Here is a 24,175-nt window from a genome sequence, read left to right as displayed (position 1 = left end):
ATACTAAGAAAACAAATGTAAGTGTTGCTGAAGGTAGGAAATAAAACCAATTAAGGATTTCTCACAAAGTAATTTTCCTGTTTTGCAGTCTGCTTAATCGTTGTCTCTGAAACTCCATCACAGGGATGTAAGGAAAATGTCGCTTTTTATGCTGTTGTGTCTTTGAGAAAGCATCCCCTGGTCGGGACAGACCCACCCTGGACAGGCTTATGTTAATATCTTGGATAGCAACAGCAGTTAAATTCTGGGAACAGAGTTCAGCCCCTCCCAGCTGCAGGGTGAGTTCATCTCGACCCTCTGCATCGCAGCCTACGCCTGTCCTGCCTTGCTGGAGGTATTGCTCAGGTAGGCACTGCCGTGCCAGTTAGGAGTGAAGCCCTTGGGTTCCTTTATGTCGCTGGAGAGACAAACACCCCCGGAGTATGACTCAGTCTCCAATCTGCTAATTTTCTGGAGGTGTCTGCCTATCTGCATTTACTATTGAGGGAGTACAAAATGACTATTCTCCTAAATTAGGTATTCTGCTCAGATGTTTCAAGCTGGAAGAATGAATCTGCATTTAAGTCCTGAACATTCTTATAAAGGCTTGGCTGAACTTCTTGCCGTCGTTATCCAACTTAGTTAAAGTCTTAGTGTGCCCGCATGATTCCAGCGTGGAAAATGCAAATGCTAATAACTGCATGTCTGCGTGGATGTGGCTGGACACAGGTAGTGGTGATAGCCATGAGAGAGTGCCAAGTTGAGAATAGGTGTGCCTTCTGTCGAAGTTGGGGCAGGGAGGCAAAAATCTGACACCCTTGCACAGGTAAATCTGGTAATTCCCAAGAATGAGATTCTCTCGCATGATTACTTTAAGCAGTCTATTACATATGTGTCATTTCTGTTTGGTAATTAAAATTTTGTGTGGTGCTGAGCATAAACCTGTACTCCCTGAAGTCAATGGAAGTTAAAGTCAGCTGGCACCTTGCAAGACCAAGACCTTTAGGAGGTGCAGGAAATTAGCAGTGATTATTTAAAAAAATGATAAACTTTGCTATGTTGGTGCTTGCTCACACTGCATGCAAGACTTTCTCCTCCTCTCAAAAACGAGCAGGTAATTAATTACCAATATCATCCTCTTTAAAAAAAAAAAAAAAATCACAAAAATCCTTGATGCATGTCATTCTATAGCCAGAGGTAAAATATATCTTTAAATATTGTAATACAAACACTCCTCCTAATCCTGAAGGTTAACCAAATAAACTGGATGTTTTTGTCACTCTTGGTTTTTGTACCAATTGTAAAGTCTGTAGAAAGAGTAACTCAGTTTGTCAGGCTGGATGGAAACTTGAGATCCCTTGCTGCTTTGCAGAGAGCATTGCACAGCTGAGATCTAAAGCATTACCTACTTGTAAGTAATGGCAAATCTCTCCCTTTAGTCCTTTTGTTTTCTTCTTTCCCCAGCACAGTTGTTTTCCTGACCACACTCGTCATTTGTATTTGGTTTTTTACCTTCTTAAAAATGCTGACCAAGGAGCTTTCTCCTGATTGATATATCTTTCAAGTGACTCCCCACAGTGATTATCGTGGAATTAATCATTTGACTCCATCAGCAGAAAGACCCCTGTGTTGACTTTCAGATGCATGTCATCGTTATTATTGCATGCCAACAAATTTATTTGGGGCTGAATGACAGCAGTAGGTGTCATCTGGAAGAGCTAGTCTGCAGTGGAGTTGCTTTTGTTTGATTGCTATAGTGTTGGTTAAAATTCCTCTCAGCAGCACTATTGCTTGATTGCTGGGTACTGCAAATTCAGGAGAATTAGAGCTGTTTGACTGTAGTGGATAGACTGTGGTGATTCAGCAGATATTCTGCCTTTGTTCTTCTTGCAGCACCCCCACATGAGAACCTACTTTTCCTACTTTGCCCATGGAGAGACAACCTATTTTATTTCTTTTAACCACCTCCAAATGATGTCTCCTGAGACCTCTCGGGGGGGAAAAAAAAAAAAAAAAGACCTATTGTTAGTTATAACCCACACTCTCTCTGGCATATTTTTTGAAATCAAGGGCTGATAAAGTCAGATGACTTCACTTACTTCTGCCTCACTTTTCAATCCTAGCTTTACATCCTCTAAATGAGAGGGGGAAGGAAAGGTTGAATCGTGTTGCTTCAGTACTTGGGGAAGTAGAAATACGGCATTGCTAGATCCAGAAACTTTCTGCTGTGTTTCAGATGTGCATGCTGAACCTCGACCTCCAATGAGAGCAGCTTCCATCAACGCTTTATTACCTCAGGGAGGGATAGGTGCGTGGTCCCGCATCAGCTCCTAACTTGGAGTAGGATTTGCCAGTCAGCTTAAGCCGCTCTAAATACATGCTACTGTGGAAGGGGACGGTCCGGTACAGCTCTGCGCTGGCCGTTACTCCTATCCCGTCATCCACGTTGCTTTAGTGACTGGATTATTCTGAAGTGGGTCAGGGCAACTCAATGCTTTGGCTGAAAATAAACCTATGCTTTGGGTTCGTTTTCAGTGGCCACTCACCCCTGTGCGAGGGAAGAGGTGATGCTCTGCAGGTTCCTCCTGTGTGGTGGAGCAGGGCAGCCCTGCCGTTCAGCAGCACCAGGGGCTTACATCTGCTGAGACCGCGTGAGAAATCACGGCTTTAGGTGTCTGAAGTGGGAATGCTGACTCTTTAAGTAGCCGGTAGGCACAAGGTTTCCTTTCAAAGCTTTTCCAGTGTAGCTATCTTCAGCAGCAATCTATTAATAGTCCACTAATTTAGAGGAGTACCAGTGGCAATTAGCATTGTGTAGCGACACCCGTTCGAGGGTGGAAATGCTTATTCCTGCAGTGATTATGTTATTGCATAGCGCAGCTTCTGCTGGTATATGTTTGTTCACGCAGCACTGGACTTCACCAGGAGTTGTGAAATCAGCATCAAGTGAGGAGTTTTGTTAAAGCATTGGAGTTCCTTTTTTTTTTTCTTTTTTCCCCCCAGTGGTTTGCTTGTCAGTTGTTCCACAGTAAAGCTGCACGGGGAAGGAGGCTGGGCTGCTCTATAGCACAGGAAAGCTGCCCCCCACTCCTGCCCAGGGAATCAGGGATGTTGGGCAGCCGGGCTCCTTCGGGAAGCCCTTTGGGAGTCCCCCCTGCAGACCCAGGGTCCTGGAGCTGCACAGAGACTCTCTCACGGGGCTCCGTGTGCTGCTCTCACAGGTACTCGTTTCAAATACACCCTGGTCCTCCCCCACTCCCACTCGCTTGTGTCAGTCTCAGCGAAGCCGCACAAGTGCGGAGGCCTCGGAGGTGACTGGCAGGCTGGATCAGGATTACAACGCTCTGTGGACTTTGCAGGCCAGATTAAAGTACTTGGAAGGATCAGTCTGGCTCATGGGCGATATTTTTGACATCCTTGTCGTAGAAAAGTATTAGGAGTTGTAAGAAGGACTAATGTGAGCTTATATTTTACAATTTGGTGTTGCAACTGCTTTGTTAGGGAAAGCAGAATTTGAAATAGTTATACTGGTTTTGTCTGTTTTTTTTCATTGCAGCAAATGCCTGTTATGTCTCATGCACTGAAAAGCAAACCCCGTTCCCCCCATTATAACCATTCAATTAGTCTTATCTCCTCTGCTCCCATTTTCCAAGCAACTTAACAAGATGAGACAAATCCTTCAAACTGCGCTTATATTACAAACACTGCTGATGAGTCTTGAGCAGGCGGGAAAGCTAATGGGACAATCTCAATTTAAAGAAAGCTGGTTAACAGCAAAGGCATTTCAGTTTATAAATGAGCAATGGCAGATAAAGGTGTGTGTCTGCATAATACAGTTCTCGCCTGTAAAATGTTTTCCATCTAGAGATCTCAATGTACCTTGTAAAGAAATGTGAATAAAGTCCTACTTCAGGCTTGTCCTTCGCTTTCCTTGTGCCGCAGAAGTAACTTCCCACTGAGGTGTTGTCATCAGCGCGTAGGTGTCAGATTTGTTTGTGTTGGGCATCTTCCATCTTGACCACAACTCATGAATCAGACTTGAACAGACTTATGAAATACCGTGTCCCCTTTGCTGTAAGGAGGTGTTATTGGCCTCACTGTGCACATGAGGTACAGTGAGAGACTTCAGCAGAGTGTAGGTATCAAAGAAAGCCCCAAGGAAAGCTTATTCTCCAGCGTCACGTGAAACTGGACTTCTTTCTCAGGCTGGAAATGTGAGATGTGCTTAGGAATAGTACCTGGCCTGGGAGAGAGGTGCATCCCGCCTGCCTAAGTACCACTGCAGTCCAGGTAATGTCTCCTTCCCTGTGCAGGCATGGGCTGAGCAGATCTAACACGTGCTGCCCAGGAGACCTGATTTAAGCTCATAAGAATGGGAGCCACGGCAGAGCTACAAAACCCAGTATGACTTTAATACCCTGATTTGGCCCATTTGCAGAAACTCTGCTCGTTCACTGCCTGCTCTCAGGACTGACTGCATCAAGTACGGTCAGCTCCAAGAGAGTTCCCAGTGCTTCGGGGTTTTATTATTACTCTTGTAGAAATAGATTTCTAGATTAATTATCCAAAGAAGATTACTGATGACAAGTCCCATGCAGACTCTGATGAGAGCTTCCACATTTTATACAGTGTAGTATAGGAACGTAACAGGAACAACTCTTCCCTGGTGTTCCCTATCAAAATAGTTTTTGAGGGTACAGCAGATGCAAGGAGCAGTTTGCTGGTCTGCACACCTATTGAAATCTCAGTGCTGCATCCGGTAACACATCTGGATGGACACACACACTCCCTTACGTTCAGTTTCAGGCAACTTGCTAGAAGGTGGGAGATGAGTCTGACACCTGAAGTTGGCTTTGCTGGGTCTAAGATTTTTCCCTGCTGAACACCTCACTTGCTTCTGTTCATTTTACTGAGAAATTTGGAGGATGTGAAAGAAAGTGGTGGCCTTTAGTCCTTTGTCTAAGGAAAAGATAGGGATAAATTTCACCCATGCCAATATCAGGCACCCGATGATTCTCTCCATTACCTCCCTCATTTCAAGGCACCTTTCTTTACCTCCTCTCTGTTTTCTATCTGAAGATTATGGCTTCTTGGGGAAAGATTTTTTTTAAAAAATTTTTTTTTTTTTTTAATGTCTTGTAATATTTACATATCTTGGAGCACTCTCCAACTGGTTAATAAGGAAACATGTACATCCAGCTGGTCAGTGTATATATGTAGCTTGGAATGATCTATAGGAAATGCAGCAAGTGCCTGGCTGGTAGTTAGGGGATGTGCTAGGCAGATGACTGCATTGTTGCTAGGGGAAGAACAACTAGAAATGTTAGAGGACATCATAATCAGAAGGAACTGGGATAACTGCAAAATGGCAAAATAAATTGATAGAGGGCAAAACCTATAGGAAATGTAAGTTTATTAGCTCTGCTGTTCTTTCACACAGCAGCAGAAAAAGTTTAGAACTGACCTCAATGTTTTTGACAGAAGAAAAGAAAAACCCCACCAAAAAACAAACCAAAAAACCCCTGGCTGCAGTTTGAGAATTAACTGTACCATCTGCAGGTCATTTTGATTTCCTTGTATTAGCTCTTCCTTAACTTTTTATATGTAAATGTATACAGATATTTTGGGCATATTTTGTAGGTTGGGTCAAGCTGAATAGCATAGGTAATGAGGATAAAATAATATAAAAAGGATGCTATCTTGATATTTGCATCATCGTCTTATATGAAACTTGGCATTCTGCTGGATTTCATCTTTGTGTTCATTGCTTCAGTCATCAGATAGCTGAGTTTTTAAAAAAAAATTTTTGGGGAGAATGTGGACATTTAAATTTAGCATTAGAGGTCATTTAACAATATTTCTGAGACTTCAGCTATTTAATTTTCTGCACTTAAACTTTCTGAGTTTACACTTCTTGCCCAACACTTTGTGGATGTTAAAACTTGACATGGGTTTCAAAGTGGATTACACAGCTCCCTGATAATTTTTCTTCCTTTAAACGCATCTTTTCTGGTTCAAGGAGGCTTAGCTGCAGACTGCTGGACTCTGGATGGGTATCCAGGGGTTATATTACCATGTGTTTTCTCTGTTGTACTCTTCCCTGGGCCATCAGCAGTCGTTGCTGGCACTGGCCACTACTGGTTTTATCTGAACCAGTTTCTGATGAAATCCTTCCCGATCATGTTTAAATCCACTCATCAAAAATAAAAGGGAAACCCCCAAACTGATCAAGAAATAGCTAGCCTTCTCCCCGAAACCTATCTGCCTCCCCCTGCTCTGTGTTTGGAGGAATTTCCCATTCTTCAAGCCGGCTCCCAAATCCCAGAGCTGTTTCTGGGAGCCAGAGAAGATTGACTATCTGGTCTGATAGTGCCTCCATTAAAGTCAACGGGAAGTCTCTGGTTTCAGTGTAGTTTGGATCAGACCATAGCATCCAGTCACTTTAAATTTGCAAACTTTGTTTACTTACGTATTTTAAAACAAATACTCACTTTACTAGAAGGAGACTGAGCTTTGAAAAATAAGACGGAGTAGTCCATAGAAAAACGCTTGCTGAAGCGTGGCATTGCTGTCAGGTTCAGAATTTCTTTTCCAAGTTTTAATTTGATAGAGCTGGGGTTGAAACTGCTCCAATTGCTAAAAGCTTAAAGAAGAATTGTAGGCCTTCAGCAGGGACATGCTAGTCTGATCATTTCCTTTTCAACAACCTCCTTTGATACAGTTGCCATTGCAGTTAAGTCTTTGCATTTGGTATCCTCTCGTGAATTAGCGGCCATGGATACTTTTTTTCTGTCTTACAACTGAACTAAAAACTTGTCAAGTTTTAATGTCTTTGCACCAAAAATAGCTTTGATCGTTGCAGGATGCAATTCCCACTAAATGTGCATGATATTAATATCTTTTTTGTATGTCAATCTTAGCTGAGAAAAGTGATTGGGACACTATTTTTCTGTGCAATTTTCGTGGCTTATTGGAGAAAGTTAGGAAAGGCACAATTTCTATAGATCAGATTAAATGCTTAAAATACCTATTTAAGAAACTTTTAAGATTTTAAACTGGAATCCTGGTGATTTGCATTTTCAGAGTGTAGTACAGGCATTACTGGAGTCATCGCAGCAAGCCTTGTCGAAGGGCAGTGTTAGATCTTTTATTTACAGAGTGCAATTAGGTCACTTAAATCCTGTAAATATTGTAGACCAAATGTTCATTGTCTTGATTTATAGAATAACATCAGAAATTACACACAACTCGGTCTGCGCTAGACCTCTATCTGCTGCTAAATCAAGGCCACAATATTTTCCAGGCCAGTTTCAAAGGAGAATAAAGAAAATCCATGAGATGTGATTTTCCTGAAATAAGATCCAGGCAGGGGTTAATGATGACCTTTAGGTTGCTGCCTCAGGACATATTTAAAAGGTGTGCAGCCGCTTGGCAGCTGTAAGCCTTATTGAGGGTCATTCCTTCTGCTAATAAAAGCCAGTTTGTGTCACCTGAGTGCTAAACAATACCCACCTTAGTAAACAAAGAGATTAACAATACATGACATTAAACATAAGATCTGCAAAAAGGAACAGAGTGTTCAGTAACTCCTCTGAGCTTCATTTTATCTCAAAACATAAATTTTGTTGCCAATGGAACTCTATATAAGAATTAATTAGGGAACTTCACAAGCAGTCAAAACTCTTGTATGCCATTATAAATTTATCATTGCTGAAAGGATCTATTTCTGCTGTCAGACATCATGCTTATCTGGCAGACTGCACAAAGAATATGGAATAAATAACCTTCTTCCTATGTAAAAAAACCCTGGAAAAATGTTTGGAAAACTTGTTTTTAAAAAGCCAAACATCGTGTTTATTGTCTGTAAAGCATTTCTGAAGAAACAACCCATTTAGTATTCTGCCATTCAAATATCCAAACAATTGCAGCAGATCCCTCGGATTCCCTGCTTGGAGAGAACTTGCACAACGTCGCGTTGAACACTGCAGTGCATGTGTCCGTCCATAGAGATTCCCCACCTAAGAGAGGTAGAAGGTGGGCTGGGAGTAAACCATTACCATTGAAGTGTTTAGACAAAGTCGTCTTGGATTGCATGACCAACTTACCATTCCATTTATTTTTATTTGGATTGTATTAACCATAAAAAATGACTCTCTTCTGTAATTTTCTAAGGTTATCTCGCCCATTCCAGCATCACAGATGAGCTGTATAATTATACATCTAACACTATCAAGATAATTGGGAAAGCCAATGCTTTGTATTTCCTGGTTATTGTTAAACATTCTGTGCTTCTACTTATTTCAATAACTCAACAGCTCCACCCCCAACAAGTATCAGAATAAGTGACATAGAGAAGGGAATTAGGTATGCTTTCCCTGCAGTAGCTGGCATTCAAGGCCCAGCCAATATAAAATCTGAATGCCTCAGAAGTATTTTTCCTGCAGTATGTGCTTTGTTAGCGAAGTGACTTCACTTGCTACCGAGGAGAATTCTTTTTCCCATTCTCTGTGCGTTATTAGGTACCTTGTGTAGCTCAAACACCATCACAGATAACAAGACAATGAAATTATCGGAGACTGCCTAGCACTACTGATACAAGCTCCTGTGTGAGCTTGCACTTGCTGTCCCTCAAAAGAGCACTGGCTCCTCCAAAATGCTAAGCAATACAGCATTGAAGGGAAGGTGCTGTATTGTGTGTTTCCTCCTGCAAAGTATTTACATAGTCATGCCCTTATATAAATGAATTAATTGTTCAAGTCAAAGCAGCAGCTGAGTGGTTTGAAGGTAACAAAGGTCCCTGTGCTCTGTGGAGCAATGCTCCTTGGTAACCAGCTCTCACAAGCTGCAATGACCCCGCTGGTTCCTTCATTGGCCGTACTTACTGACGTGCCTGGCACCCCGATGGTGTTCTCTAGGAAATTCTGAGGTGTCAGAGGTCCCCGTTTCTGCCTGGCTTGGTGCTGCCCCTGTAAAAGGTGTCAGAAGACAAATGAGAGCTGATGGATGCTCCGGAGATCAGGACAGGTGGTGGCAGATGGGGCATTTGGGTTGTCTGGGCTTTGGTGCTCCGAGGACTGCGTGGCTCATCCTGTTTTCAGCGGGCTAAAATGAGGACAATCTGTGCAGGGAGAGGAGAGGTGGGAAGGGACAACACTGAGGCATGTGTGTGTGAGGATCGGGGTCGTGGACCTCAGGGCAGTTGGGTGGTGGTGAAAGTGGGAGCAGGAAAAAGCAATGACAGAACTGCTGAAGAGCTCAAGTGTGACCATCCGAGGGCTGGGCCTTACGTGGTACTGCAGAGGTGTGCTTGGCGGGGCTGTGAAACGGGAGCGTGGGCAGAGGTAGGGCTGGGAGCCACCGGCGGTGGGAGCACGAGATGGCTGCCCGGGGGACCTGACACGGGCCAGAGCCCTGGGGTGTCTCGGCAGGCATTGTTTCCAGCACCAGCAAGGAAAGGGCTATACCTGGATATTTATACTTACATTGACTGTTTAACTGAGAACAGAAGCACCCACACACTTCTGAGAAAGCGATGTTCTAATTTTTTCTTTGGCTCTTAGAGCAGACACCATGTTATCCTGTTGTATCAGCAAATTAAGCTTTGGGCGGCCTCAGACGGATAGGGACTTAACACCGGCAAAGCTGGCAGTCTGAGTCCTTCCTAGCTCCTGGATCATTTTGCAACCAGATATCCTGATGTCTGTGTCGCAGGATTTTACTGACAAGCCAGATTTGCCAGAAAATCACACTTTACTTTCAGTGCACATCTTTCACGTGCACGTACTGTACTACAGTTGCGATCTTCATCCTGCTTTGTCTGCTGTTGTTATCTGTGCTATATATCACCTTAAATGGATGATGTTAAACAAAATTTCTCAGGAGCAAGATTTTTCTACGTAGCAAGTCTGCATGGTTTAATGTTATCATTTCTAACTATATGTGATACATTGAACTGTATGAAGCTATTGCCTCATAAATACCTGTGAGGCGCTGAGATGTTCTTATTTGTGTCTTCAGCTTGCTTCCTGGTGATCAGGCATTTTCCCACATTCTTCTTATTGTCATTCTCTCATGTTTCATTTTCTCATGATCCCACAGTTGAAGGGTTGGTTGTTTTTTAAAGCCATGAAGATTAAGTTCTTTCTGTGATAAAAAGCCTTAGAAGTATTATCAAAGTGTGCCTTTGCTGAAGATAATCTCTGTCATATCACTCTCACTTGTTTGAAATGTTCTCCATTTATTGTAGCGAGTCCTTAATGTGGGTGTGGATGTGTATGAACCAAATCCCTTAGAGGAACCTCTTCCTTGGTGCTCATGTTCCCATGGACACTGCTACCAAGACACAGTGTATAGCCATGCTTGGAAGAAATAAAATACCAACACTTGTGAGTACATCTGTATGACTCAATGTTACCCCTAAAAAAAATTAGGTTAGAAATTGAGGTTGGATAGTAATACTGTCTTTCTTACAGTGATGATATCGAAACAGTAGAGTGTATTACTGTGGAAGAGATTACAGATCTTTTGCTAAAGGAAAGACCAAACAAATCTCTATTGGGAATGGTTAGGTAGAGTCGGTTTGGATTTGGGAAAGGCCTAGGCATTTCTTGGAGGTCCCTTCCGTCCCGTGATTCTGTATTCTGTACTTCATCACTTCACAGACTGTCTATCAAAACCCATAAATCCTAACATAGGCTGTTAAAATATAAAACTGACAGTTTACTGTGAATTGCATGCCAAGCAGAAGGTCTCCAGAGGGGGAAAAGACTCTGAAAACCTTGTATAGAAAGATGGATTTACACCTGAGCACACTAATGTAATATGAAAGCCTGAAAACATCTGCCATCAAATAAGATCCAGGACATCTGTGTGAAATTCTAACTACAATCTGTTCTGAACATGCAGAAGCACATTGAAAACATGTGGAGATTTTGAAGAAACTTGAAGCAGAGGGGCAGTAAGCAGTGGAAAAAGGATTTCCATACTCTGATTTCTTTAATTTTTTTTTTAAATGTCTGAGAATTGAAATCTTGAATGTTTTTGTAAACCCAATAACGTTTATGGAATGGGCTAATTGAATTATTCAAATTCCTGAACTTAAGAAATATTTGGTTTTAAATTTTGATTGTGTTATGGGTAACTTATCCCGGCATGAAATGACATTTGGGGGAAGAAGAATGTGAAGGAAATTACATTTTGGTGTTATATTTTAAACATGGTAGCATGAAATGTTTTGACAATTCTTAGCTTTTATTAGTTTACAAATTCAGTTCTAATGAAAAACTTAATAATAGACCATGACCAGCTCTGTGGAGAAAACACAGAGGCTGTAAAAGTTACAGAAATACTGTTAATGGGTCAAATTAGAAAATGAATACTTTGTAGGGAACAGGAATAGTAATGCGTACCCTGCTGCCTCTTCATTGAGTAGAGATAACAACTCAGTCTCTCCAAAACAGGTAAACTTACTGAGGCTGGACTGAATTTAAGTGTGGAAGATGCAGGTTATTGCAGGTTATAGAGAGGAAATACATTGTTTTTGATGCTAGATGAAATGCATGGTGGGCAAATCCAAAACAATGCAAAATGGAAGAAATAGTTTTAAAATGCTTGTACGTAAGGATGTCTTCAAAATTGTTGCAAACCTTAAGAAAAAGGTGTCATATTGTTGCGGACTACTTAATTATGTTTGCTGAACAAGCAGAAGTAAAAGAACAATAAAAAAAGCTATGAAATGAGGGAGCAGGCTGTATTAAGGAGACAATAATGTAGAAAGTTGCTAAAACGAGGAATTAAATGAACAATGCTATATGCTTTTTCTCTAACTCATCTATGATGGCCACAGAAACATTTAAATGAAAAAGAAAACACAATTAAATTGAATGAAAATTAATATAGCTTTTTGTCCAAGAAACAGTTCTCCAATTTTCCTCACATAATGCTCAGTTATTGTATAGGTTAGAGATGATTTCTTCATAGTACTCCATGCTGGCTATGACGTGAGACACGATATCGGGCTCGGAGAAATCTTGATTTCTTTGGGAATGGTAAATTAGATACTTCCTTTGATGTATTTAGACTTGAAGGGAAAACGTGTTTGACAGGGATTTCATGCTATAGGCCACTTTAGGACTGAGAGATACACAATTCCTTTTTTTACTATCCAGCATCTCGTTTGTACCATTAGTGAGACCTCCAGAATTTTAAGTCTAATGAAGGTTTTTAAAGAAAGATGTTTTGCATATTTACAGAAGGTGTTAATCTTCTACTTGATCTTTTTGTCCCAAATTCCCTTTGTCTTAAATATACATTTTTCTACTGCCTACTCTCAGGGTTTTTTCCTCTGAGTTGGAACATTTATTTAAAAACGTCTTCTGTTGCTGTGAACAGAACCAGATGCCATGTCTAATGTATTGGCTTAGACTGAGGTTTGACCAATGTTGTACTGGATGATCCCTAGTGATGGCCAAAAGCGATTGCTATGAGTATAAAAAGACAAGGCTTTTGTAGTGTGATTTTGTCTTCTGGTTTTTAATATAGATGTTCTGTTGGTTGTTTGAGATTTTCAGGGCAATCATGCTAGGTAGAGCTTTTGGGCTACAGACTTTCCCAGCTTTTAAGAAGTGGTTATAGACCTAAGAAATCTGTTTAATGACTCTTAGAACAATTTCTACTTTGGCTTTCCACATTTTCCTGAGGAAATGGGTTCCATATAGCTGTTTTTAAATATTCCTGGGGTCAGAGTAGGATAAATATTCAGTAACATTTGTCTTCTGCAAAATACATAAATATATTATGATTTAACATCAACATAACTCTAGTCTGTAGAGTCTGTGCAAGCTGCATGTTCCGGTGTAGCAGCCTGTGCGTGCTGAGGGAGCTGCCCCTCCATGCGAAGCCGGTGGCAGACCCAACGTTTGGTCCTGCTCACTTGTCCCAAACAATCAATTTATCTATGCAGCCACACTGATGCTCCAGCTAATCTTGCTGCATTAATTATATCTGCCCTGAGCTTACAAGCTTTTAGAGCTATTTTGAACATAAATTTTGCAAGCTTGCAAGTCAGCAAGGGGTTTTTATTTTTCCAAGGTACCCAACTTGCAATTAAATTAAACTGCCAAATCCTGGTCATTATCAAAACTCTCCTTCAATCTGTGGATTTAGGATAAAGGAATGAATGATATTTCTAGGCTATTAAGTACCAAGTAGCAGTTATACTTTAAGACACTCTTTGTGTTGGAGAGTTTCTACCTATCCCTCTCAAACTGTGACTTCATTCAAGTATATTCTTGCCTAGCTGTGCAAGAAAGATGTTTTCTCCAACATGCCCCCACTGTATTCCTTTACAAGTTAAAAGCATGGACCGAGATGCATTATACACATTTAAACCCACCATTTGGTCTAACGTGCACTGTCCTGGTATTGTGAATAACTAATGATGGAGGATTTGCGGCTGTGACAGAGGTGTATGACTAAAAAAAAGGTCTACTAATCACATATCACAAATTATATTTTAGAATATACTGGTCCATGTAGTGGTGTCTTAGTGGGCTTAAGGAACACATAAGGTCTCTATTTGCTTCCTCAGGACAAGGTAAAATGTGGAATCTGGGAAATCTGAATGTAGAATTTGTGGAGAGATGACACAGAGATATGCATATGCTCGAGTCCATGTTAACAAGTACTTCTCTGGAAGTTGAGTATAATTCTGTGAGCCTCTGGATGCTCCTTCTCATGTTTCCTTAAACCTCAATCTGTTTGTGGATGGCTTTCTTAGAAATAACAGTGCCTGAATTTTAGTAATCAGTCGAAGGCACGCTTATCCAGGCAGTAGTCTTTAACTAGAAGTTTAATTATTATGTATCTTTTTGCTGGGTATTACTGATGGAGTAGGAAGCACAGCTTTTATCCACCAAGCATTGTTTCAAGTCAATAATTAACTTGTGGTCCACCAATATAAAAAAAAAAAAAGAATATCTATTTGGTATATTTTTTTGATGAAAAATTTCATTGCTAGTTTAATCTCTATCTGGTTTCTGTTTAATCTCTTCCACTGGTACAGCTGGTATTGGAGAAGAATGTAAGACATGTTATATTGCTCATTACTTAAACATGTAAATATTTGAATATTTTGGTGTTTTAATCCTGTCTGTCATAGGGACTTTGTTTTTAAAAGTATCTTCTTAAATCAAGCCACACCAGACTTCCTGATTGCTCAGAATATGAGTTCTTAGCAGAATAAATGGTAATAGATCCTTAAACTGAACTGAAGAGAGTTGCTTTTGATAGAAACCTCCTATTTCAAGTTTTCTGTAGAGCAGTCTTGGAAGGCAAAATCTGGAAAATGAGCCAGGCTGGGACAGCATCAGAAAACAACTGCCCAGCTTGAATACCATTGATGTCTCGTATAAAGCACCTAACTGAAAAGGGAGCCCCAGCCAAGCCCTTGCACATACAGCACCTCTCTTTGTGTGTCCCAGGGTACAGAATGAGATCTTCCTTCACATGGGAAGGAAGCATTTATCTCTTTTTAGGAAGGTGATGTCGTGAGTAGGCATTTTCCTTTCAGAAAACCTTGCTTTCAGAAAGGCCAACCTTTGCAAGCTAGGTGATGGAGGTACGTTGCAGGGGGTTACTGTAAAGGGAAACCCGAGCAATGGCTCCTTTTATCTCTGTGGTTCTCTCCCTCTCTCACCCCTCACTCTCAATATAGATCAGATTCCTTAAAGCAGCTGCTTGACTTCCAAAAATGCTCAACCCTCCCATCTCCTGTTGAGAGAGGGAAACGGTTACTATGGATTCGCTGCACAAGAACAGATGTATTTCAATATGCTGGGTACTAACCACACTGCTATCTGTGTGCTTCAGTTTTTTTAAGGTCCAGAATAGGATTGGCCCATGGACAGCCCAGGTAGGGCTGCCCTGGCTCTGAATTCCTTGCACTTCTCTTCTGCCTGCTAGGATAGAGGGCGTCAGTGTAAAATAACAGGAGAGGTCTGGGTCCTCCTTATACTTTTAGGCATCGAAATCTCTTCCTCTCCTAGTGCTTCACCAGGTGTCAGACTGATTAATGGCCCCGAGATAGGGTAATGTATTCAGACGATGCAAAAGCTATGCTTGGGGCTGATTCTACACTCAGTATATAAAGAAATCGCCGATGGATATATGTGAATTAAGAAAGTGGGGGCTGGGAGGCTAAGGCAATATGCAGCAAGAGGGAAGGAGCTTTCAGTGATTATGCTATTTACCCGCTAATGTGTTGCAGTCTGTTACAGGGAAGCGAGTGCACATTGTAAGTTGGAGTTCACAGAAACTAATTCTCAAACTTTGGGGAAATTTGAGTGTGGATCTGAGTGATGTAGCTTGAACCCTCTTCTATATGCAACATTAGCCAGTGAATCATTAAAAACATTTTGACATTCTGCCCATGCAATCCTTTTCACTTCAGCTCATTTCTAACGCTTGATTCTGTGCTCTGGTATATTAAACCTGAAGAGAATGGTGGGGGAGTGGGAATAGTTTCTGGATCATTTCCTCCATCGCTAACTTCTATAAGAGCTCTAAATAGAAACGTAGCATACATCGCAGAAGCACATGAAATGTCAGTCCTATAGTGCTGTCATTCATGAGAAACTCGGCGATGTTATGGTAGTCATGTTTCTAAAATCATACTCATTTTGGCATTTCTCTAGTTTTTCATCTTTGCAGAATACTGTGGCTCTCTGAGAATCAACCTGCCCAACTTGAGCGAGGCCTTCCATTAAATGCAGAAATAAGCTCTCTCTTTCTGATTGAGTCTCAGATCTTGAAAGGTTTTAAAAAGTACTTTTTTATAATGTGTATATTGTGTGTAGTAGATATACCCTGTGTGTGCTAACATCACAACGTCTTACAGGATAGAAAGCTTAAAATTCAGTTTCATCTATATTTTTAGTCTACAAAAGTAAATCTTTTGCACGTCTGAGTTGTCTGGTAAATGGGTCTCTAATTTTATTCTCTATTATTTCTTTTGGTTGGAGTTCCACTGTCATGTTTTCTAAAGCATCACAATTAATTTCTTTGATATGGGAAAATATGTAAAAAAACTTGTCCGTTTGCAAGGACATTTATTTTGTAGGCATCTTTATAAATCAACCTAAGTACTCTAAACGCAACGCTGGGTTAATTTATAAGTGCCCTCAGTGGGGATGCAAAAGGATTAGAATAAATTATTGAACTGCTTAAGACTGGAGGTCAGGCGGAGAGTAGACCATTGGAGTGATATCTCTAAGGGAAGAATTAACAGAACTATTTCAAAATAATACAAAAATACCACATGGGACAGGTGCACTCCAAGCAGTGTCGCTGCTCGTGAAGCACAATGAAGACAATTCCTCAACAATCAGCATGGTCTCAGGTTTGGCACTGAGTCACTTGTACCGGCAAAGACAGCGGCAGCCGCTCGCAGGCTAACCACAGAGGAGAAGTGCTTCTCGTTCACGTTGTGGCTGCAAAGGCAAATGGAAATATTGATTTTGCCTGTTACTGGCAGCTACTAAAGAGCCTATCCTGGGATGCTATAAGAGATTGTACTGAGAGATTTCCAGTGAAGAAACGGTGTCTAAACGCAATATGTCACTACGCTATCTCTAAGACCAGGGCTCGCGGGCCCAGCAGGACCCGCCCTCCGGTCCGCGAGTGGCACGCCAGTGCAGCGCGTGCCCCGAGCAGGGTGCCTGTGCAGTCTCCCTGTGTGAGTCTGGTCCTATGCCACCTGTAATATATTCTCACCCTGTGCTTGAGAGGTACATGTTTGTCTTGGCTAAATTCCTTCTTCTACTTAAGCAATATGCCCACTGGAAGGTTATGGAAGAGCAAGAGTTTGAATCCAAATCTCTGAAGTTTTAAACTAATCTTAATTGGATACCATTTATTTGACTAGGAATCACTTTTAACTTTTTATACAGCATCACCTTCACGTGTGATTTTCTTTTCATTCTTGCTCTGACATGAACAGGATGTGATATGCTCAAAACAACATCTGAGGCTATCGAAACACAAAGGATAATGTCTGAAAAATATTAAAGAAAAGGAGAAAAGGTTTAAAAGATTTAGTTGCAGTGAAAAGGCATCTCGTCTTCCTACATGATTCTTGGCCTTGGAGGCTTACCTACAAGTGAGAGTAGGCATGATCAAAAGTAGCCCTTTCTTTGACAGTCAGGACTTATTTCTTGTCTGCTAAAACCCTTTCCACATTAATTCCCTGGTACTTTGTTGGCCTTCTACTTTTCTGTGGCTTGGACAGGACAGCTCCAACAACTTCACTGAAATGTTCAAGAGGAGAATAAAATCAGTCTTGGAAAGAAATGTTAGTTTCTTTATCCTTCTGGGATCACGTATATATATAGTAAAAGGAAGTTCAATGTTCTTTACTGGCTACTTAGAAGATTATCCTTCCAGAAGGCTCAGTTCATTGAACCACTTAAACATGTGTTTAACCTTAAGCACACGATGAAGTGAGAGCCAGTTGTCAGCTCCGTGCTTTTCATCTCCCCCAACTCAAATTATCTTCCTTACTGCTCTGATCATATCTTCCACATACGTATTCTCAGCCTTCTACAGCTTCTTATCTTGTCACTTGTTTCCCAGACCTTGCTGTCACCTTAAAAATGCCACCCAGTGCTTCCCCTCTACAAGGTTTTGCCTTGCACACAGGCAGGCTCTTATTCCCACTTGACACTGGCAAATTCCCTTGACCTGCAGCACCTTCCTCCATCCTCTCCCTTGCCTGACCATAGGGCTGCTACTCTTCTTCCCTTGTCTGGAGCAGTCCCTCATCCCACCAAGGGTCTCTTTGGTGGTCCGTTGCCACCTTTGCTAGCACTTTCCGAAATAACTGTCTGTCCTTATTCCTGTAACTCATGTCATTGTCCTTTCTCATAATTTATTTTGAATGTATGGTACAGTTTAAAACCTCCCGAACAGCTAGTTTCACGAAGAATTTAATTCTTAAATGATAGGGTCAATATTCTTTCCGGCTGGTGAGCTACTTGTCCTGTCTAAGCGGCAGTAGAAGCTTGAGTTTTGCAGGCAAATTCAGCTACAAAGATCAAGTATGGATCTGAACTTCAGCTGATTCAGGATGGTTCATGCCCAGCTATGCATGAACGACAAGCGTATGGTGTTTCAGAAAAGGAGACCCCACTGGAGGGCTCAGATGTCAACAGTTTCTCTCATATGCATTTTACTTGCATGTTAATGCCTGTGGGTGCTTTGTATTAGAGTTGATTGGAAAGAGTGATTACTTCAGTCTGTTAATGAAAGAAGGTATTTGCAGAGTACAGGGATAATAAAAGACATTAAAACTTCAATACATCAAAAATTTCAAAACTGCAAAATATTTCACCCTTTCAGTCTTTTTTTGTTCTTCACCTTTTTAGTTCTTCCAATTTTAACATAGTAAAAATAGTGAAAATTCCAGTGAATGGCCATTTAAAAATTTTCTTTACAGCTTTGGTGCTAGAGGGCAGAATTTGGTGCCTCATGAAGTTGTACTGCTATTCACCAGCAGTAATATAGTAAACCAGTTCACTCTCTTATGATAGACTGCACTTTAAGTCTTACAAAGCGCTGCAATTTCACTATACCGAAACACTTTTTCTTTCCAACAAAGTTAATTTCGAGTCATCTATTTACCTGACTAGCCTTGTCTTTGCTTGTTGCATCATTTGTTTTTCAGTAAGTGCTGCAGGGATTTACTGTGACCTGTTAGCTATTACTTCCACCAATTACCTGTTTAAGTTATATTATTAACTTCAGACTATAACATGACTGAAGTGACAGGAGTTAAAAATAGATCTTTTCTCTAGGGCTTAAGACCTGAAAACTATAAAATAATATGCCTTGAACACTTGTTAAAAGCCTGGATTAAAATTAATTCTAAAATTAATAAATAAAGCAATTAACTTAATCTCTCTTAAGAGACACTAACTAGACAAGTAAATCTCCGAAGGTTCTTTAACGGTATTGCCCACAGTCATTTCCAGGCACGAGGTCTCAGCAGAGTCCCGTCCTACTTAAGAGAGAGGTCCAGGCTTGGTGAGGCAGGATGATTTCCAACTTATGCTCATAGGAGTCTACATCTGATTTTGCTGGAAATATGCTATGGGAAGAAGAGCCAAAAGCAATTGTGGCATATAATCATTAGTAAAGACTTTTATAACCCTTTTCATAAGTCAGCTCTGACCGCATTTCCAAATGTGTCACTGCCACGAGCAGCTTACTTTGTTTGTGAGAATGAATTCAAAGCCAGTAACAAACAACTTGGACAGTTTTAGCTGAGGTTCAGCCTCATAAATTTGAGAGTGCCCCATTTACCAAGTAACTAGTTTTACTTAAATATTTTTCAAACACAGCCTTAGAGAATTAGGAAGACTGGGAGAGGGAAAAGAGTTGTCGTTTCTGCTTAAACCATGAGTGAGAGATTTTTAATGATCGTTAGCCTGTAGCTCCCATAGGGTATCTCTGTATTGCAGCAATGAGCTATAAATTAGCTAGGCTGGATAATTGAAGCCATGGTTGCATGGAGTTCAATGTGGGTGGCAAAAGTTGCTCAAAAGGCAAAATAAAATGTACTTGGCATTAAGGTGCTGAGCTCCCTGTGCCATTTTAGCCTGTAATAGGTACTAGAGCTGGCTGTTTTAAAATCAGCTCACGATTGTCTACAGTCCATTGTGGCACTGTTACAGTTCCCAGGAAATACCTGAAAGCTACTGGTCATATTCTTCACTCCAGAGAAACAGGGTGAACAAATAAACCCCAAAAGAGCTGCAAAACTCAATATTATAACTGAAGAAGTAGCTAAATGGTTATGGAGCGTAGAAAGAAAAAAAAAAAAAATCACTGTGTTGCTTGCTGTTGTATCTGTTACTCTCACACTAAAAAGACCGAGATATTTCAGTGGTAGGAATATGACCAAGCATCTTGTTTACCCTTGCAGAGGCAGTAGGCAGATGCACACCTTCACATTTGCTCCTATTGCTTACTGTGCTGCCCATCCCAAGGCAGCTCTCATCCAGGAGCCGTGGAGCTGCAATGCAGAGATAAGTATCACTGTCTTCAATTTTACAGATCAGAAAACCGAAACACAGAAAGGTAAAATGAATTACCCCAGATCTGGCTTTTCCATGGTACTGTCATTTATAAATCTTGGGACTGGTCCACACTATTTCTCTATCCAGTTGGCTCTGATGCTTCTCTGTCCCTTTTGTAGAGCATATCTTTAATCACAGTCAATATATTCTGTGACAGAGCCTTGTTATATTTGCGTAGTGGGTAGATAAAACAAAGTGAGTGTATAAGTACCGAAGTGCAGCTCCTCATCATAATTACTTGGCGGTAGTGCCCTGAGTTCAGTTCACACTGGAAGATGGTGTAATCCTTACTAGATTTATTGCTGGTAAAGGCATGATTGCTGATCCCACTGCAGTTTTCTTCTGTTTCTAAATTATTTCTTTGCTTAAAGTGTCCCAGTACTTTCTATTAGAGTTGTAAATGCTATTTTTTCCTCCTAAGACCCAGTGGAATTTTGTCATAGATGTTTCTGAGGCCATTCTGGCTCAGGGTAGCTATAAGAGTCTCAAAAACTTGATCTTAGTCACATTGCAATCTCTATTTCTTGTACAATTGCAAATGTCCTTGAAGAACATTTCTTTCTCTGCAGTCTTCCAGCTTAGATTTTATCAAAATGAATAGCAAACCCAAAGTGAAGTTCCTCTTACAGATAAAAATGAAGAAAAAAAAACATATGGTTTTAAAAAAGGACATATGGATACAAATGTACATATTTATATAAACGTGTTCTGATCCCTTTCTTTCTCTTGTGATCAAAATCTGGTAGGACACAGAGGGTAGTGTAGTTCCTACACAGCCAAATCTGAACCTTGCAAAAGACGTTAGAAAGATTTCCGCTGATTTCACTGAGCCTTGGATCAGGTCTTTGTTGTTGGGTACACACCAGTGAACAATTCAGACTAGCTCTAACTATGCGCAACCCCCTTGTATGTAGTTAAAGATACAAAGTATTTTCAATGTAATTTCATTTCCATTTTGAATGTGTGCTTGACTAAATAAATAAATAAACCTATGCAAAATAAACTAACAAAATACAAGAAAAGTACAACCAGGACAGTGAATTCATAGAGAGATGATGATATGGACAGAGAGGCTTGTCAGTTTCTGATTCAGTTCCCAGGGAAATCAGTAGGAGATTCACTCAGTTTTCATGTGAACAGTGCTAGTCATCTTATATACCAGGTTCTGAGATCTTCAGCTAATATGTAAGTAAGTAAATAATTCAGCTAGTAAATAACTACATTAGAGTCTGTAGAGTTACACCAGCTACCTAAGTTGAGCATCTATTCCTGCAGCATCTGCCTGTAACATCAAATATGCAGACAACTCAACAGTTTAGCCATTTGAATTTCAAAATCTCATAAAGATGAATCTCATAAAGTGCTCTGCTGACAGGTTGTAAACATGGTTTGTGTTTTTCTTGTGCTGTTTATGTTTTCTGAGAGAGGATCATTTTCATAGTTTAATAAAGAACATCCAGCTCCATGACACACCTTCTAACAATGCTACGAATATATTGAAATGCCTAGTTAATGTCAGCTTCGTATTGAAAATGGGCTTTTGTGGATCATGCAGAACATTAAAAAGAAGATATTTTCTTATCTGTATGTTCAGCAGCTTTCTAATTGCTCATGTGTATTTCAAATAGCATTGCAATTCCCTGTGTTGGTAGAGCACTTTACAAACCACCAGGATTTAAATTTTCTTCTTAGTCTCTTAAACAAAAAAAATTAAATGAAATGCAGCCAAAAAAATTTGGAAGATTTGCATCCTGTTACGGGCAATAGGAAATATTCCTTATCGCACAATTTCCATCTTGTTAATAAAGGGTAAGAGTGTGCTTGTGTATATTGTATGACTCTCATTTTATTTACTTTCTACCTTTAAATGTTGCTATTTTTCATATATAATAGGATGTAAATATAGCCACTTCTCAGTAACACTGAGGGGAAAAATAACAGGTATTAAAATAATCAGAAAAAATGTTGAGTATTTGCTGGTGAAGCAGGTTCTGTTGCAAACTCCCATTCACATTCCATGGGAGCTGAGGATTTTCCAGCTCTCAGGTGTTCTCAGCAAAGCCTGTGGGGCTCGGTGGCTCCTGTACTGCATGGTCCTGGAGATGTGCTGTGGGTGCTGGCAGCTGTATATGGAGTGCTGGGAAATATCAAGGAAAGTAGCTTTATAAGGAATCTAAACTCCTAACCACAACTACACCACTTTGCGTAAAGGTGGTCTAAGGTAGTGCACTCATGGTCACTTAGTTCAGCTCGGTATTTAAGGTAAAATATCCATTGCTTTCTTTTGGAAGAAGAGTATGAATGGAAAGGAAAAAGCATACGATAGATGCCATCTGTTCTCTCTCTCTTTTTTTTTAAATCAAACTTTGTAACCGTAGTCCCCTGCCAGGCCCCTTTCAGGGGGCAGGGTGGGCTGGGAAGGCTGTATGGCTTGGGGACTGGTAGGCTGCTGGAGGTGCTAGAGGCCAAATCTCACTTCTGCACTAGGTGATGACAAATCTTCCTTATCTATGCAGTCATGAGATAGCAGTGGCTTCCAAAGGTCAGCTGTGGATTTATGGTAAAGCAAAAGGGAGGAAAGATGGGTTGTTTCATGCAGGAGGGGGTTTCCAGTAAGAACTTCTCCCTCCGGTGCCAGCAAGTGTGAGCTGCTGCTAGAAAAGATAAAATCATAAAATTCTAGGCTCGAGAGGCCATCCAGTCCTCCTCCTCCTCCAAATGGGATAACTGCACCAGTCCTGACAGCTTCTGTCTAACCTGTCTTCAGAGGTCTCCAGTGATGGAGACCACTCTGCGTCCAGGCAAGCTATTTCTTCCATATCCGTTTCCCGGAGATATTTTTCTTGATATATATCTCGAACGCTCTGTGTACTACTACTTGATCTATTTGACATACAAAAGAAAAAGATTATTCCTTCCTTCCTTTCATAAAGAGCTCAGTTTAGCACACCTGATCTCTTTTTCTACATTTGGTCTTTATTTTGCAGTGTGTTACGTGTACCAATAGGGGTATGAAAGCAGAGTCTGAATCTACCAGCCAGCTCAGAAAGTGTCCGCCAAGGATGCTAAAAGGCCTGAAAGTTTGGAGAAGTTTGGACTTGAATTTAGACAATAAGTTTTGGCCCAGGTCCAGCTGTGCTAAAATCCATTCTGGTGTGCAGACAGTAGCTTTAACAAGCTGGATCGATGGGCTGCCAGCCAAGCTTTGCTGGGCACAGGCAGAAGCCTGTCTCACTTGCTGAATAGGAAGTGCACGATGTAGCTAGAGACAAAATGCGTGAAAACATCGATGTCCAGGGTCCCTGGACATACAAGCAGGTCATTTGGGGGCTAAGCACCTCCCAAAAGACCAAGAAATGTTTGGTATCTGGCATGTGCACATGCCCTCCTTGAGGCACAAAGATACTGCGTCAGGGCCAACCACACTTCAAAACAGCAGAAAATGTTACAAAATATCCCCAAAAGCCAAGAAAAACTCTTGAGAAATGATCTTGGCCTCCTGGGACAGCACTGCGATGCTGGGCAGTCAGTCCCAGCCCCAGATTTTGCCACTCGGATATGAATGCAAAATATGGAAGCATGTTGTCTGCTGTCACAACTCATCTGCAAAGCAGATGTTTCTTTTGGGGAATTATTCATGTTAAAGATCACACTTCAAAGTAAACAATAATTGTCATTTGTTCCCTTTAAAAAATGAAAGCTGGAAATCAAATTAATGAGTATATTTCCTCAAGGGAACAGACAGAACAGGGAATATGATCCTTTTGGCATATTTGTAGCAAATATTTTTAGGCAAACATGTTAGTTCCATGCATTTTCATGTGGATTTAGAGGAGGGGATACAAGTGACAGTAAGTGGAATAAGAGTAATTGCAGGGGCTGAAAAGAGACAACTGTAAGGTCTAGGGGGGAATATATCTGGGCAACAGAGACAGCGCTGAAGGGAAAAATAGTCCATAAATTTGTAGAAACTGCAAAATTCTGCATGTCTAGACAAAAACCAAGCAGGTATTTTTAAAGGTAATATGGTAAACATGATGCTGAGTGACTTAACCCTACAGCCT

General features: G+C 40.8%; 1 long non-coding RNA gene across 1 annotated transcript in view; it reads left to right on the top strand.

Annotated features, from left to right (window-relative positions):
• The first annotated feature begins 293 nt into the window (after positions 1 to 293).
• The window catches only part of LOC142089041 (uncharacterized), a 47,252-nt gene continuing 23,370 nt past the window's right edge, over positions 294 to 24,175 (top strand). The window contains exon 1 of the long non-coding RNA XR_012676080.1: positions 294 to 345. This is a non-coding gene — a long non-coding RNA (uncharacterized LOC142089041). The remainder of the gene's footprint in view (positions 346 to 24,175) is intronic.

This window comes from Calonectris borealis, chromosome 16 (genome assembly GCF_964195595.1).
Source record: "Calonectris borealis chromosome 16, bCalBor7.hap1.2, whole genome shotgun sequence".
Lineage (NCBI taxonomy): Eukaryota > Metazoa > Chordata > Aves > Procellariiformes > Procellariidae > Calonectris > Calonectris borealis.
This window is presented reverse-complemented; position numbering and strand designations above follow the sequence as displayed.